Source organism: Sorex araneus, chromosome 1 (assembly GCF_027595985.1).
Source record: "Sorex araneus isolate mSorAra2 chromosome 1, mSorAra2.pri, whole genome shotgun sequence".
Classification (NCBI taxonomy): Eukaryota; Metazoa; Chordata; class Mammalia; order Eulipotyphla; family Soricidae; genus Sorex; species Sorex araneus.
Window position 1 is genome coordinate 188189075 of NC_073302.1, and position 17376 is coordinate 188206450.

Here is a 17376-nt window from a genome sequence, read left to right on the forward strand (position 1 = left end):
ACAGATCCGAGAAGGGGAGAAGGGTGGCCATCATCGACTGAGCTCATCCAGAGTCCTTCCTTACAAAATGAGGAAATAGTGCTAGTGAGCAGGAAGTTTTTTACCCCAATAAAACCATAGTAACATGAAGAAACAGCGCAAATCCCAACGATGAGGAGAGGATGAAGAGAAAAGAGTCCAGAATCTTCAACAAGGGTTACCCACAACAACAACATGATCTCGCTGATAAAGAATTTTTAGATGAAATGCTGAGGATGTTCAAGGAACTCAAAGAAACAATGGAGCAGACATCCAGAATATTACAGGAGGAAATGAAAGAAACAGCAGAACAGACAGCCAACAAAATACAAGAAGAAATGAGAGTAGAAATAAGAAATTAGAAAGCTATAATCAGAAGTGTCACTAATAAAAATTTCGGTAGATGAAATAAAAATCTCAGTAGGTGCCCTCAACAGTAGAACGGCTACAGCCAAAGACATAATCAGTGAACTTGAAAATGAACTGCAGAAATCGTACAGGCAATAAAAAATAATGGGAAAAGACTTCAAAATAGCTCTAAGGCGAATCAGAGAACTAGTGGATGATACCATGAGGAACAATAGAATAATCAGAGTACCACAAGGATAGGTAGGCAACCCCAATGAAAAAGCCACAGTTAAAGAAGTCATTGCTGAAAAGTTGCCAGAGTTAGAGAATGCAGACATCCAGATCCAAAGAGCCAGAAGGGTGCCAGCTAAAAGAGAGCCTAATAAAAACACTCCAAGGCATATCATAGAATGATGGATGCCACGGAGAGAAACACAATACAGAAAGCAGCAAGATCAAAGAAGGAAATCACATACAAAGGAGCACCCCTTACATTCACAGCAGACCTATCAGTGGAAACCCTGCAAGCCTGAAGACAATGAGGGGATACAGTGAAAAAAATCAATGCAATGAACACCTCACCAAGAATACTTTATCGGCCTAAGCTCTTACTCAAACTCGAAGGAACAAAACACTATTTCACAGAAAAACAACAGCTCAGGAACTTCATAGACTGAAAACCAGACTTAAAACAAGGACTAAAGGGGCTCCTGTGAGACAAGAAAAACCCCTATAAAAACCACAAACCCCACAGAAAGATGGCACAAAATCCCAAGACAATCTCTCTCAATGTCAATGGTCTAAACGGACCTATCAAGAGACACAGAGTGGCAAAATGAATTTGGAAACTAAACCCAACATTCTGCTGCCTACAAGAAACACACTTGAACAGTCAGAGCAAACACAGACTCAAAGGATGGAAAACAATGCTGCAAGCAAACAACTTCCTCAAAAAAATCCAGGGTGGCCCTACTAGTATCCAACAACATAGATTTCAGGTTAAAATAGATTAGAAGGGATAGAGAAGGTCATTTCTAGTTATCAAGGAAAATGTACAACAGGAAGAAATCACACTCTTAAACATATGGCTCTGGGCACATCTTTTCGACTCCATCGTTCTTCCTGCACTAACATACATCTCAGAGACCTGGGCCCTACACAAACAGGCTGAGAATGCTAGTCGGGTATCCCAAAGAGGAATTGAAAGAGCTATGCTAGGAGTATCACAGGATAAAATGTCTATGAATGGAGAAATATGACCTAAATACTCTTGGCATATAGAGGGAAAACATGTTTCTAGAAAACTGTACACAGAATATAATGATAATAATATTTAATATCAAAGTTATCTTCCTTTGGCATTCCCTTTAAATTTTCTCCAATGGTTTCACAGAGTTAGTATAGGAGGTAATCTTGTTTTATGTCAGCCAACTTGGGTTTGATCCCTGAAACAGGATCTGATCCTCCAATGACCAACATGAGCGTTCCTTGAGCACGGAGCCAAGAGTAAGCCCTGAGCATTGTTGGGTGTCATTCCAAGACAACAACAACAAAAAACAACAACAAACTTGATTTCTGATGAGATTGCACAGGAGTTAAGATATGTGTCTTGCATGCAGTCAATCTGGGTTTGATCCTTAGCAACATAGATTTTTTCCTCAGTATTTCTGGGAGTAATCCTGGAACAGAGAGCCAGGAGTAAATGCTGAATGCTAGAGAAATGTAGCCTGAAAAGCAAACATCTATTTATGAAAATATGTACAGGAAATATATACTCATAGTGTCCAGCCTTATTTATCATATTGATCCTCAAACTGTGAGTATTTCTATACTGCGCTTCCAACCTTGTTTCCACCATCCTAGAGGAAAATGTACTGCCGATGCCTGCTGAAGACCATTGAGATTTAGGTGTAATATGGCTGTATATTCAGTGTTGGACATTTTTCCAACAGATAGTAATACACGATCATATTCCTCAAAGAAGCATATGATATTATAGCTTTCTTGTGAATAGAATTAAAGCATTGCTGCCAAATAGAATTTTATTTAATAAATATAATTTGAAAGGTTAAAGGTACTTCCTTGTCCTCCTAGAATATTTTCTGAAACAAAAATCCGTGATTGCTCATTGAAGATTTTGTGTCATTGCTGAGTCTATTGATAATCAAATTTCTGTACTCTTTTGACTTTCTTCCTTTCTTCCTCTATTTTTTGCCCTTTCTGAGCTCAAGTATAGTGTCTTTTTGACTGTATTATTATTTTTAATTAGCTGACAAGTCAAGTTTGTCAAGTCACAGTACAAATACATGTGATATGATTGAAAAATATTTGTGATTTCTCAAAACATAACACATGTAATTCAGGCTAGTTTAAATCATCACATTTACAAATATGTTTCTTGATAAATAAATGTAGGAATTGGAAATATGAATGGATAAACCAGGAACAAAACTGAATGCATAGGAAATGAGGTGGCCCAAAGAAGTCTATTAAGAAATAAATTGAAAGTAACTCCTATCTCTTCCAAATCTTGGTATGAAATTGAGTGGGAAGTTGGTTCATACTATAATTCAAAAATCAGAAGTTAATTAGATATTTAAATGGATATGAAAGAAAATCATTATAGAAACTCCTTTTCCAGTTGAATTCAGAACAGACACTCTAACAAAATAAAGAGGGCATTTTAAACAATAGTAGATAAAAAGAAAGCAAAGAAGGAAATCTAGGTGAATTTACACACAAATATACACGCACAGTCATTTAAAGAGATAATTTTTAAAAGTTTTTAAATGTTTTTTATTAGCGAATCACCATGAGGTACAGTTAGAAACTTATGAATTTTTATGTTTGCATTTCAGTCATACAGTGATCCTTTACCCATCCTTCCACCAGAGCCCATTCTCCTCCACCAATGTTCCCAGTATCCCTCCCACTACCCCTGCCCCATCCCCCACCACCCCTCTCTGCCTCTGGGGCAAGTTATTCCCCTTTGTTCTCTCTCATTTTGGATGTTGTAGTTTGCAGTAGAGGTATTTACTGGCCTTCATTTTCAGTCTATAGTCTACTTTCGGCATGCATCTTTCAACCCGAATGGGTCTTCTTAACATCCTCTACTTTGTGTTCCCTTCTCTATCCCAGCTGATTTTTCCCCCAGCATGTGAGGCCAGTTAAGAAGATAATTTTTTTATACCTTCTTATAAATTTCTCTCAAATTATGCTGGGATTTATTCTCTTTATAATTTAAGATATTACTTGGAATTTAGTAAAATTTTCTTATATTATATTATCAATAATTGCACTTTAAAATAGGTAAAATTACTTCTGTGGTACTATTCAAACATTTCTTTTAACAAATAGAAAATACTTTGAATGTGTAATAATGTCTGTGAGTTGGAAACAATTTCACTTTTGTTAAAAATCACACACCAACCAAGTGAAATATTATGACTTCTTATCTGAAATGTTGTTATGTACTAATATAGCACTAATATTGTTATGTACTAATATAGTCATTTGCTCGAGCGGGTACCAGTAATGTCTTCATTGTGAGACTTGTTGTTACTGTTTTTGGTATATGGAATACGCCACGGGTAGCTTGCCAGGCTCTGCTGTGCGGGCAGGATACTCTCGGTAGCTTGCCAGGCTCTCCGAGAGAGATGGAGGAATCGAACCCAGGTTGGCTGCATACAAGGCAAATGCCCTACCTGCTGTGCTATTGCTAATATATCAAAATTAATTAAATTTCCCAAGGCCTCAGGATAAAGGTTTATAACTATGAAATATTCAATCTGATGTTAGTCATGAGTTTTCATTTCTAAAATGTTAACAGAAAACTACCAGATAGGAAGGTTTTTACTCTGCTGACTCTTCCTGTTCCCGGCCATGCAGCCTCCCAATCCCCAACGGCTTTGGTGCAGGTGACATACCCAGCAGTACTCAGGCCAGGCTTATCCCTGGCTCTGTGCTCAGGTGTCACTCCTGGCAGTACTCAGGGGACTGTATAGCTTGCCAGAACTGGAACCAGGGTAGGCTATATGCAACAGAAGTGCTCTTCCCATCCTACTATTGCTCTGGCCTCTCAACTTATTTTTAAGGAAAACAGACTAAATGGGATTTTGTGTTTGTCTTTATTGAATCACAATTTGATACAATGTTACAAATTATTCATGACTGGGTTTTAGTCATACAATATTCCAATACTCATCCTTAATATATATTTTAATGATCTAAAGACAATATTAATGTATTAATGATTCTTATTCCTAGAATATAATGGGAATTGGGTTCCCTCTGTTATGCATTGATAAATGTTTTTATCAATGAATTAAAATAAAATGTTATAAAATGAGTAAAAATGTGAACATAATGGAGGCAGGTGCACGGTATGTGAAAGACTGTGCTCTGTTAAAGGCGTGACCAGTTCATACATGCCAGTTGACTAATAGTAATGTTAATTTATTTTCTAAGTATACCTTTAAAGTACACTGCTAATAACTACTGGCACACATGAAGTAATCAGAATACATATTAAATGTAGTTAACTCAAAACATGTCAAAATATTTGTGGTAATTGCAAATACTGAATAATGCTGGTGTTTCAGATATATATCTGAATTTCATAAGACGAATGAGAAGGAGAAAGAGAAAAGAAATGGCATTCTGCTGTGTTTGACAAACATTCTATCATTAAATGGGTAAGAATTCTCTAAAGCTATTTATTATCTGCCATTTATCATGAAGATTTGTTGTCTCTCTCTCTTTCAAATAGCACCACTTAAATTGTCTGGCTGTCCTGGATGTCACTGGTGTTTATTGTCTCATTATTAATATATCATAAAAGATTAATGTAGAGATGAATAAAATAGAAAGTATAAATAAATCCATCTTAATGAATATACTTGTACTTTGTAATCATAGCGTTTTTAATAGTTAAAATTTTGTAGTATTAATCGGATAAGTTATTGTAAGATCAACTAGAATCATATCTAGAAATTAGATAGTGAAAATGAAAAAAATATTTTAGTGATATTATTTTATACTGTTATAAAAACAACAAGGAAGTAAACATTTTCATTGATACCATGAGTAAATATTTGTCTATAAGTCAAATAGGTATATTAAGATATCTTTATAGATAAAAGGCAAAATTGGAATCCAAGTTAATTGCATGATGACTCAACAGCATAAAAAATATTCAACTTATAATGGGCAAATTATATGAGTAAAATACCTAAAATTACTCTCAACATTACTAAACACTGAGAATGCATAATAAGTCAAACTCACTATGAGGAATCAATTGATGCCTGTTAGAAGGCTATCATGAAATATACTCATTAATTCTAGGGAGGATATTCAGAGTTGAGAAACTCTGTCAATTGTTGCTGGAATTATCAACTAATAAAAATTTCTTTTTAAAATAGTTTAAAGAAAACTCACAATATTAAAAATACAGGTAGCCAGTGTCAGTCTGGGTGTAAATCCGGGACCTGAGAGAGTGTAGTGGGAAGGGCACTTGCCTTGCATGCAGCTAGCGGGGCTCAGATCCCTGGCACTCTGCGTGGTCCACCATGACTACCAGGGGTGATTTCTGAGCACAGATCCAGGAGGAAACCATGAGCATTTCTGGGTGTAACCTAAAAACATAAATAAATAACTAAATTAATTAAAATATAGGTAGCCAATGAGCAATAAGTCCTATCACTTGTATCACTTGTCATCCCGTTGATCTTCGATTTGCTCAAGTGGGTGCCAGTAACGTTGCCATTTGTCCCTGTCACGTACTAGTGCAGCCCAATGATATCTGCTTGCTCCAGGAACAGAAAGAGCCTCAAATTGTTAATTTGACAAAGTAATCTGATCCTCTAGTTTGTGGGTGGCCACGTGGTCTTCTGACATCCTGTGGAATCCAGTCCGTAACAGCTCTAGTCCAGCTGTCATCTCTGAATCACATTACGTGACCAGCCCATCTGATTTTTGATGCCTTGGCAAACGAGACAGCGTCCCTGATTCTTGACCATCTATGGAGGTCAGAATTCTGATTCCTTTTCTCAATCGAGTGAGATGTGATACTCCTAGCATAGCTCTTTCGATTCCTCTTTGGAATACATGAATAGCGTTCTCATCCTGTTTGCATAGGGCCCAGGTCTCTGAGGCGTACTTTTGTGCAGGAATAACCATGGAATCAAAAAGATGTGCCCGGAGTCAGAGGTTCTTCATCCTCTTAACCATTTATTTGAAGCTCTTGAAGGCATTCCACGCTGCTCTCTTCCTCCTGCGCAGTTCTGGCGCCAAGTTGTTCCTCATGTAAATTTCTCCACCGAGTTACATATAGCTGCTGCATTTGGAGATGTTCCTTCCATTGAGAGCAAATGGAGCATCAGGGACTAGTTCGTTTTTCATGAGCATTGTCTTGTTGAGGTTCAGCTGCAATCTGACCTTTCCACACTCGTGGTCCAAGTGGACCAGCATTTGTGCTGCTTGGCTAATGTTTGGCGTTATGGGAACGATGTCATCAGCGAAGCGGAGGTGGTGTAATTGCCGACCCATTCCTTCCCATTCCAGTCATCACATGATGTTATCGAGGGTGGCACTGAAGAGTTTCAGTGAAATGGTATCACCCTGCCACACCCCTCTCCTTACATCACAGACCACTTCCTTGCAGAATGGTGAGATCCTGGTGGTGAATCCGTAATATAGCTCGTGGAGGAACTTGATGTGCTGAGTTTGAATGCCCTGTTTGGCCAGGGCTTCGATGACCACCTCAGTCTCAACAGAATCAAAGGCCTTCTTTAAGTCGATGAAAGTTAGACGGAGAGGCTTCTTGAACTCTCTTGAAACTTCAGTGAGTTTGGTCACCATGTGGATGTGGTCGATCATGCTAAATCCTTTTTGGAAACTGGGTTGCTCGCATGGTTTTCCTTCATCTAGTATTCTGCCTATTCTGTTCAGGAAGACACAAGTGAACAACTTGTAGACGACAGACAGCAGGCAGATTGGGTAATAGTTGCTGATGTCGTGGATGTCTCCCTTCTTATACAACAGAACGGTCCTATTGGTTTTCCACTGAGACGGAACTTTGCATTCAGACAGGTAGTGTGTAAAAAGCCAAGCCAGTGTATTGATGAGTACTGGCGGCAGTACTTCTTCAGGTGTTCTGGTCTGACCTTGTCAGGACCAGGTGCTATATGCATCTTTACCAACAAAATGACGTGTCGGATTTAGGAAGGGAGGACGTTGGGAACGACATATCTATCCTGCGGAATTTAGTATGTGGGCAGGTGGATAGGCTGTCAAAGAGATCCGAGTAGAAGTCATGAATAATCCTCTCCATTACCTTTCTGGAAGATGTGATGGATCCATCGGGACGTCAGAGGGCAGTCATCTTGGTCATGTAGTTGGCAAAGGACAGGCGAGCTTTGCGGATACTTTTCCCTGCTTCTGTCGACTCGGCCAACACTGCTGCTCTTGTCTCTTTGAGGTCTTCCTTTATGCTGAACCAGTCGACATATTCCTCATTGATGTTGTCAAGGAGGGCATCTTCCCACATTGCTGCAATAGTGCCAAGGAGCTCCCAGTTGGTGGTCATTCTGGGAGTTGCCTCCTTAGACTGGAATTTTGCAGACCTTTCTCCCCACTCTGTGAAGTAGAATTTTGCATGAAGGACACGGTGGTCTGATCTCATTTGGAATTTTGGGACAACACAGACATTGGTCAGGCAAAACCTTTGATTGAATATTATTATTAATAATAATATTATTCAATCAATAAATCTTATATCTGAGAATATGTTCAAAGAAATGTTTATACCAATGTTCACTCTAATGGCCAAGATATAGCAAAAAACTGAGTCTATAATGGATAAATAAATAAGATTTGGTATAAAAATATAGATAAGATTAATTATTCATCCATAAAAATTCCTGTTATTTGAAACAAAAAAAATGATTCTCAAAGATTTTATGCTAAACTTAAATGTTAACTGAGAAAGAAAATATTTCTATAATCTCATTTATATGTAGGATATAAAAATAAAATTAAATTAAGTCAAACATATAAAAATAAAAGATTAATTTTGTTTTTAATGAGGAAGTAGGGTGTGATGAGACAGTATTTAGAATAAATATTGTTAAAACAATATTTAATCCACATAGCATAAAATTTCTACTATTTAGTCTTAAGAACTACATCTTTCTAAATCCCAAATTCATTATGATCTTTCATCTATTCCAATATTTTTCATATTAGAATCATCAAATGCTGCTAAAAATATATTACACTGAAATGAGGTACTCATTCAGTTAAATTAGAAAAGTTGAATTAAAAGAAACTCAGTTTCAAAGTAAATTAATTAATTGATCTGAGATAATATAGGGTATAAGGAAAAGAGCAGAGAGACAGAATTTAATTAGGAAACCCTTTTTTCCATTTAATGTTTGTTTACTTTAGAAGACTGATGTTAGCTCACAAACGCTTATTATAACACATATGATACATTTAATATAAGATACATATAAACTTCAGCTAAACTAAACATTTAATCATGTATTGTTAAATAGCATATTCTTTAACAGAATTAAAATATACATAGGTATTTTAAGAAGAAGGATAATAAAAGCAAGCACTTATTTTAGCAATAATTAAATAGTATTAATGAATGTGGAATGATTGAGGAGTTTAATTAGGACACTATATATAGGAGAAACTGGCAGTCTTCTGAGAGTTTCCTGCCCACATGGGACAGCCTTGCAAGCTTCCCATGGTGTATTCATATGCAAAATCCAGTAACAAGCTGGATCTCAATCCCCTGACCCTGAAGAGCCCCCAGTGCAACATCTTTAGGAGGGCCAAGTCAAGACAGATTTCTAAGATCTCAGGGAAAGGATGAAATGAGATGTTACTGAGCCCGCCCGAGAAATCGGTGATTAACGGGATATTGTGATTACGATTGATTGTGATATAATGAGATATAAACTAACCAGGGCATACTTGGTCATCTTTGCTTTTCAATTTCTTAAAATTAAATCTTATTTTATAAATATGTATGCTTAATAGCATGTGACAGGGAAGAAATTATAAATTGTAAATTTCACATTCATAAATGTTCTACTAAAATTGTTAGTTGTATACTAGAAAAAATAACAAAACATTATAAAGAGGAATAGAGAAATAATACCTTTAGTTAGATATTTGCCTTGCATGAGATTTCTGCTCAATAACTCAAAATTTTGTTCTTCCTAAAGAGTCCACTTATAGTGGCACACATATCCATATAAATTTTGCATTTATCTTTCAATTAATTCTAATATCTTGAGGAAATTCATTATGATCTTTGAATTTAGATCTTTGATATTGCTTTAAGTATTTGATTTTCCAACAGTTTTTTAAAAAATGTAACTGTGGGGCAGATCTATGGGCACTGTAGCAAGAAAAACCCGACCTTGCAAAGTGGCCCTGAAGTGAAACCCTGAAAGATGGAACAAGTGAGCAAAGTGAGCAAAACAGGGCTTCTGCATCATGTGTCCAGCCTTGAGCCTCACTGACTCCCTAGTCACATACGCCTAAGATGCAGAAACCATCTCATCCTAACGGTAACATACAGCCTTGAAAAAGATTGGACTGGGGGTAAAGCACAGAGGGAAAGGTAATGGGCCAATAGAGTTAAGCCGTATGTGATTGGACCTTCTGTAATCCTGAAAGCCAAGACTCTATAAAATTGTGTGTATTTGGCAATAAAGTGAACTATGATAAACTGCCCTAGGAGGGGTTTTTTTATGCACTCGTCTTACTTCACTCAAAAACCAGGCTCCTACCTGGACCTGGAGTGCAACATGTCCAGGCATGCTGGGGGATAACTGTTCCCCAACATGTAACTTAGCTCCAATTGTCATGAGATTCTTTACACATAGATTTGTACCAGAACGTTTGAGTTGTGTGTAGAGAATATATATTTAACAATGGCAAATGCTATAAGTTGCACGTGGTATCTTCAGTCAAATTCATTCACAGTCTGTTTAGTAGGAGAGAGCTCTTTATTCCCTCTCTAGCATCCTTTCTCTTAATATTTTTTACATCTTATTTTTGCAGGTTGTTTGTTTCAGCATGCTCTGTTTTCTAAAGCAATCAAATGAATACTGATTTTTTTTCAACCCCCTAGTGACTCATATTTTGCAATTTATTACTCCAGATTTTATCAGCCACTTCATATGGGCTTAGTAAAAAGGCACCACAAAATCCAATTGATTCAACACCAAACAATTTATCATCACTTGCACATTTTAAATAATGAGCTTCCAAGATAGAGCAAACTTCATTGCTATATTCATAAAACTCATGAAAAAATGAAAATAAAATTTCTATTGATTATTCAGGAGCATATTGCTGGATGGGGCTATCATTCTGATAAAAATAAAATTAAGAGTAACCTTAAAATACATATATAATTATTTTGTAAAAGTTTCAAAATTTAAAATTCAATTTACTTTAGTTTAAAGCTAATATGTTAAATGTAACACATTTAAGTTTCAACCCCTCTAGTTTATTACGATTTTTCAAAGATTCCATTCCAGCCAGTTAGCACTTCTAATTATGATAGAAACAATTTCTAAATTCTTCTGAATACAATTTCTGGGGGTGTCTAAGACCAGCTCACAATTAAGAAATGTGACTAGACTCATTATCCAAGGATTTGTGATTGCAATGTCAAATGAAGAATTATTTTGTCTATTTTTCACTGCATTGTGCCTTTTTCTTGGCCATCTGCCACTAGACAACTTTCTCTCTTTCTCTCTCTCTCTCTTTTGGTAAAGAAGGCCCCACTGGGATTTATGTAAAGTCTACACATCAATAATCCTACATATTAGGTACAGGAATGAAGTAAACAATCCTGATATACTTTTAAAAGAAAACCTTTCACTGCTTATGCTGTTTGGATAATTGTCTTCTAACTTTGAAACATTAAATCATTAGTGTTCTTGTGGTATGAAGTATGTTATTATATCTAAAGTGGTATGAAGTATGATATTAAATGTTTATGTCATTAACTATAGTGAAATTTTACTTACCGTATCATAAGTACTCTTTGAAGAAAGCAGTAGGCCCAAAATTTCACAAGTTTGACACCACTTGTCTCCGAGACTAAATACAAACCCTAATTGTAGTTTCAATTTTTTTCTTTACAGTGGAAATGTGAACCAGTTGATCTTTAATTTCCTGGTTCAGCTCTATTCAATTTTGGTTTATTATTATGAGGATAAAAACATTGCTTTATTTTATCAACCCAGACAAACTTTGAGACAAACTCTCTCTGCCCTTGCAGCCTGCTTCTATAGCAGACAGTTCTCTCTCTCTTTCTTTCTTTCTCTCTCTCTTTCCCCCTCTCTGGTTCTTTCTCTGTCTTTCTGTCTCTCTCTGTTCTCTGTCTCTCTGTCTCTGTATCTCTCTCTCTCTCTTTCCCTCTCTCTCCCCTTCTCTGTCCTAACTGCTTTCTCCAGTCAAGCTTCCTCCCATGGACCTGTTCTCCTGACCCTTGTTTCTACTGGCTTTGGGTATTATTCCCATATACTAGATTTGCTTTTTTAAAAAATTTTATTGAATCACTGTGAGATAGTTACAAGCTTTCATGTTTGGGTTACAATCTCACAATGATCAAACACCCATCCCTCCACCAGTGCACATTCCCCAACACCAATATCCCTGGTATACCCCTCTTTCCCACCCTCCCCCTGCCTCAAGGCAGACAATATCCCCCGTACTCTCTCTCTATTTTTGGGCATTATGGGGTTTTGTTTTTAATCCCACAGTGAGTGCAATCATTCTATCTTTGTCCCTCACTTTCTGATTCATTTCACTCAACATGATTCTCTCCATGTCCAGCCATGTATAAGCAAATTTTATTACTTCATTTTTCCTAACAACTGTGCAGTGTTCTATTGTGTGGATGTATCATAGTTTATTTATCCAGTCATCTGTTCTTGGGCACTCGGGTTGTTTCCAGATTCTGGCTATTGTGGATAGTGATGAGATTCATGTAGGAGTGCAGATGGTTTTTCTGTTGTGTGTTTTTTGGCTACTAGAGTCTATTCCCAAGAGCAGTTTTGCTGATTCATTTGGAAGCTGAATTTCTAGTTTGTTGAGGAATGTCTGCACAGTTTTCCAGGAAGGCTAGACCTCTGGCATTCCCAGCAGCAGTGAATGAGTGAGGTTCTCTGCGTGTCCATGCCAGCACCAGCCATTATATCTGATGTGTTTCAATCCTTTATCAGACCTCCACACAGTCTCATCCCCACAGGCACGTTCCGTCCCAAGAGCTACTCAGAATGGCCTGGCAGGCTCCTGCTCAGTCTCAGGTGCAGTTGTGAGCTTCTGCTTTTGAGGTTTCTGGTCCATGGGTCCCCAAAGTTCTGTGCTTTCTCAGGGGCTAGGGGCAGTGACAGCCTTCTGAGCCCCTACTTGTGCTCTCTGGCTTGTCTCTGGGGCGGGCCACAATGGCTCCTAACGGTGGCTGACCATCTTAGAGAGAGTCACACCAGGGCTCTGCTCTCTCAGACACTGTGGTCCCAGCTTTAAGAAGTTCTCCCCTAAAGGGACACAGAGCACAACCTGCTTCTGTGCCAAATTCCCAGTCGTGCACAAAGTTCACATCTCACCGCTGTACTTGGGCCTATTCTCAAGGCCCCATTGCTTCTCCTAACCTGGAGGGAAGGCAGGTACTTCTACCAACAACCTCACACCTGAGAGCCCCATAATGCTTCATCCACAAACCCTAGAAAAGGCCTGGGACCCTGGCCAGCTGCAATCTTTCGGTCTATACCTGCCTCTGGCCTCGCCTGTGCTTCCCTGGTGGTTTTTCATAGAAATGGGTCTCACCATCTTACCAGCATATTTTACTCCATATTTTTTGTCATGCACACAATATAATAAATTATTTTTGGTGATAGACAAGCTGTAGTCAAAGCAGGATCACTGGCTCTGACATTCTCTTCCCTGACCCCTGCCTGATACACACACCAAGGTATCCTTGGTTCCTCAATGGAAGAGACGAGCTCCGTGCATCTCTTCTTTAAATACAGATACCTCTAGACATTGATTTGGTATCACCATATTTAAGAGACTTTGCTCTCAAGCAGGAATCCCCTCTCTCTCGGCAGGTGAGTCCCCTCCCCTCCCCAGTGGAGCCAGCACTCCAAGGCAGCGGGAAACCTGCAGAACTCAATCTCCACCATGCTTATGGCTGCTCTCCACACACTCGGAAGAGTCGCACCCATGAGGGGATTTGTTCCTGGAACGACATCTGATACTTTACACCACTGATATACCAAGAGTAGGACACCATAATGATAAGGTTTAAAGCAACCAATCTTAGGGGGAATTATATTTATACATACATATGTATGTATGTATATGTATACATAGATATACATAGATACACACACATATATATACATACATATATATATATATGTACACAAGGCTCAACAACATGTTACTAACCTCTTATAGAAGGGCTTAATGGGCTTAATTGTTCCTGGGTGAAATACACCAGTTTTCACACTACTTTCCAACAAATTTTTTCTGGGTCATTTTTAGCAGATTATTCATAACAAGCAATGTAAAATAAATTACCCAGGTTCTGCCTTGGAGGCAGCGTTTGGAGTTCAGGATGGAAACATTCATAATTTGGTGGTGGAAAGGTGTTGTTGTGGTAGAATTGGTGTCAAGTATTAAATATAATCAGATATGTGAAAAACTTTATAAAAATAAAATTAAATTAAAAAAAAGAATCTCCCATCTCCTCCCCTGCTTTTTTCTCCGTTCTCCATCTCCCCTCTTCCCTCACCTGCCCTCTCCTTTCCCCCATTCCCTCCCTTCTGCTCTTTCTTCCCCACCCCTCAATGTTCCTCTCCTCCCTGCCTCACCCCTTCTTTTGCCTCCCCTCACTTCCTGTCCTCTCTGCTCCTCTTCTCCTCCCCTCTGTTCCCCTCAGCTCTATTATTACTTCCCTCTTTTTCATCCCCTCCCTTCTTTTTCTCCTCCTTACTCACCTGTTCTTTTCCTCTTTAATATTCTCTGTTTCTCTTTCTTTCCATTCCTATTCCCTCTCCTCCCTTCTTCTCTTTCCCCCTCCTGCCCTCTCCCTTCTGCTCTTCTGTCCTCTCTACAACACCATTTTCCTGCCTCTGTCATCTGCTCTCACAAAGATACACTCCAACTTCATTAAATAAGAATATTGCATGTTTCAGAAACTATATTTTATAACCCATAAAATATAAAATAAAAATACTTAGATATGCCATAAGAAGTACAAAGAAGTTAAACAATATGAATTTAATAAATTACTGACAGTATGAGATAAATACTGTTTATATTCAATTTGATAAATTATATTTTATTTATGTGAAATTTTGATATAATTAATAAAATAATATTAAGGAAACAAGGCACATTGAGATAATCATTTATCCTATAGAGATAATAACTTGTTAGTTATCGGTGCCCAAATCATACACAGAAGAGTTAATAATCCCAAAATTATAAGACAATGCAATGCAGGGAACACCATATATTTTAACAGGTATTTTTAATGCTTGAATAATAAAAGAGTTAAAAATTAAGCAGGAAAAGCAAAAAAAACTCTTTTAAATAACACCATGCTGTTACATTTTTAACACATGCATGCATTTGCAGGGCAAAGAAGTGATTAGTAACTCAATGTTTTAATCAAGAAAATGCCCCTGATACATGTAATAAAATGAGTGTCTGGTTTAGGCTAAGAAGTAAAATTGCATTATTTTAAAATAACAGTGGTAATTTTAATCAAGATTGTTTTACCTAAATTTGTGAGCTCAGTGAATAACTGATTACATAAAAGCAATCTTGTTAAATGGTGATGCCCAAATTTTCTTGTGTCTAAAAATAATCACTTAAGTTTTCTCTCTAATTAAATCCACATAGATTAATGGAAAAGGGACAGATGTTTTCCTTAAAAGCAATTTTTATCAATTGAGTTCAGTAAGTCAAGAGAAGTTGCTGCTATATAATTGAATCCGAAAAAGATAGTCTAAATATTTTAATGAAGTGTTTAATTCTGAAAGGCTTGCGAACAGTTATATATTGTTTGAACATTTAGTATGTGTTTAAAATTGATTTTTTTTCCCCAACAAACACATATTTACTGAAAATTCACTGTGTGCTGAACACTGTTCTGTGTCTTGGAGATGTAGTACTGAGAAAAATACATTAGAAAATTATTTTAATTTGAATTGATAAAAAATGATTAAAAATAAGAGTATGTAAGGAAAATGCTTAGTATTAACAGGATGTAGACTTTAGCCAGGGACTCAGGGGTACAAATAAACTGGCCATATGTATCTCGGGTCTATAATCCCACCTCATTCTGATAATAGTATTTATGCCTCATTTCATGTTTCTAAGTTCATAGGGTGATTTGCTCAAAATCTGGTCATGATGAATTGCCAGAGTCCCAGACTGTCCAACTGTTGTTCATTTCTCAATGTTACAGATATTTACAAAACTCTCCCAGGAATGAGGGGAGGGCATCTGCATGACTGTCGTGCTGTTTTGCTCAAGCATGGCCATGTGCCACTGAATTAATAAATGTATGTTCTGGCCACAAAAGTGTCTGATTGGAGAGACTGTGTATTGTAGGCCAGGAGTAGTTAGACATTTGTATCTTAAAAGTAAATGCTGGTGTGTGAGAAATAGAAGAATGTGAACAGAATAAACAAATTGCTTGATCCTCCCAGTCATTCCTTAGTCCCCTAATAATAACCCAAGAGACAATCACATTTTGGGGTCCAATATGGCCCAAGAAACAATAATATTTATTGTGAATTCATAGTCAGTTCAGTAGAAACAGCCCAGATTATGTTTTGCCCAATTTTGACTTACATTTCCTTTATCTTGCATACACTTATATATAGGTTTTTGTGCTTCCCCCCCCCCCAAACCCTGTTCACTAGGATTCAATTAATCAGGTATTGTGATTAAATGACATGCAACATTTGTGTTGCATGGCAAATTGCCAACATATTTAGGGGCTAGAACAATCCCTATATGAGTCTAGTGGATGTCAGGGCAATTCCAATTTGTACAGCCATCTTGATTGATCTTAGCCAGGTTCACTTATAACAGTGGTAGCTAGACTTTTGGTTAAACACCTAGGCTAACCTCTTTTATATTATTTGGCTCTTGTACAAATAGTCTCTAATCTCCTTATCCAGAAGTGTTTTTTTTTTCATCATATTCAAGCAAAAGTGTCTACTACTGGCTGAGAATTGAAGTCTATACAAAAGGTTATTTCCCAACTCAAGTCAAATGTCATCCCAGAGTCAAAGGCTGAAAGTACATATATCATTGTCATCATGAAAGCAAAGCCATATTATAAGAAAAATTATCAGGGAATAATTTCTCTGTGAAAAAGAAAGGGAAAAGCATCGTGATTATTCTTTTGTTTGTTTGTTTGTTTGTTTTGGTCACACCCGGCGATGCACAGGGGATACTCCTGGCTCTTCACTCAGGAATTACCCCTGGCGGTGCTCAGGGGACCATATGGGATGCTGGGATTAGAATCCGGGGTCGGCTGCGTGCAAGGCAAACGCCCTACCCGCTGTGCTATCGCTCCAGCCCCATCGTGATTATTCTTAACATCAAACTATTTGTCAGTTAAATATAAGGTCTTATAGAAAATCTTCTTTTGAGAAAAATATAAATAAATTGTGGAAAGAATGAAATTGTATTATCTTAAGGGAAAAAATACACAATTCACAGTCACGAATAACACACAAGGTATGAAGCATTTTATTATTGTTTGGGGTTACACTGGCAATGCTCAGGGTTGATATCTGGCTCTCTGCTCAAGAATTACTCCTGGCAGTTCTCAGGGGACCATACAGGATACTGGGGATCAAACTCAAGTTGTCTGTGTACAAGGCAAATGCCATACTCTCTGTCCCATATCTCCAGCCTGGTATAAAGCATTGTTAAGGCAGG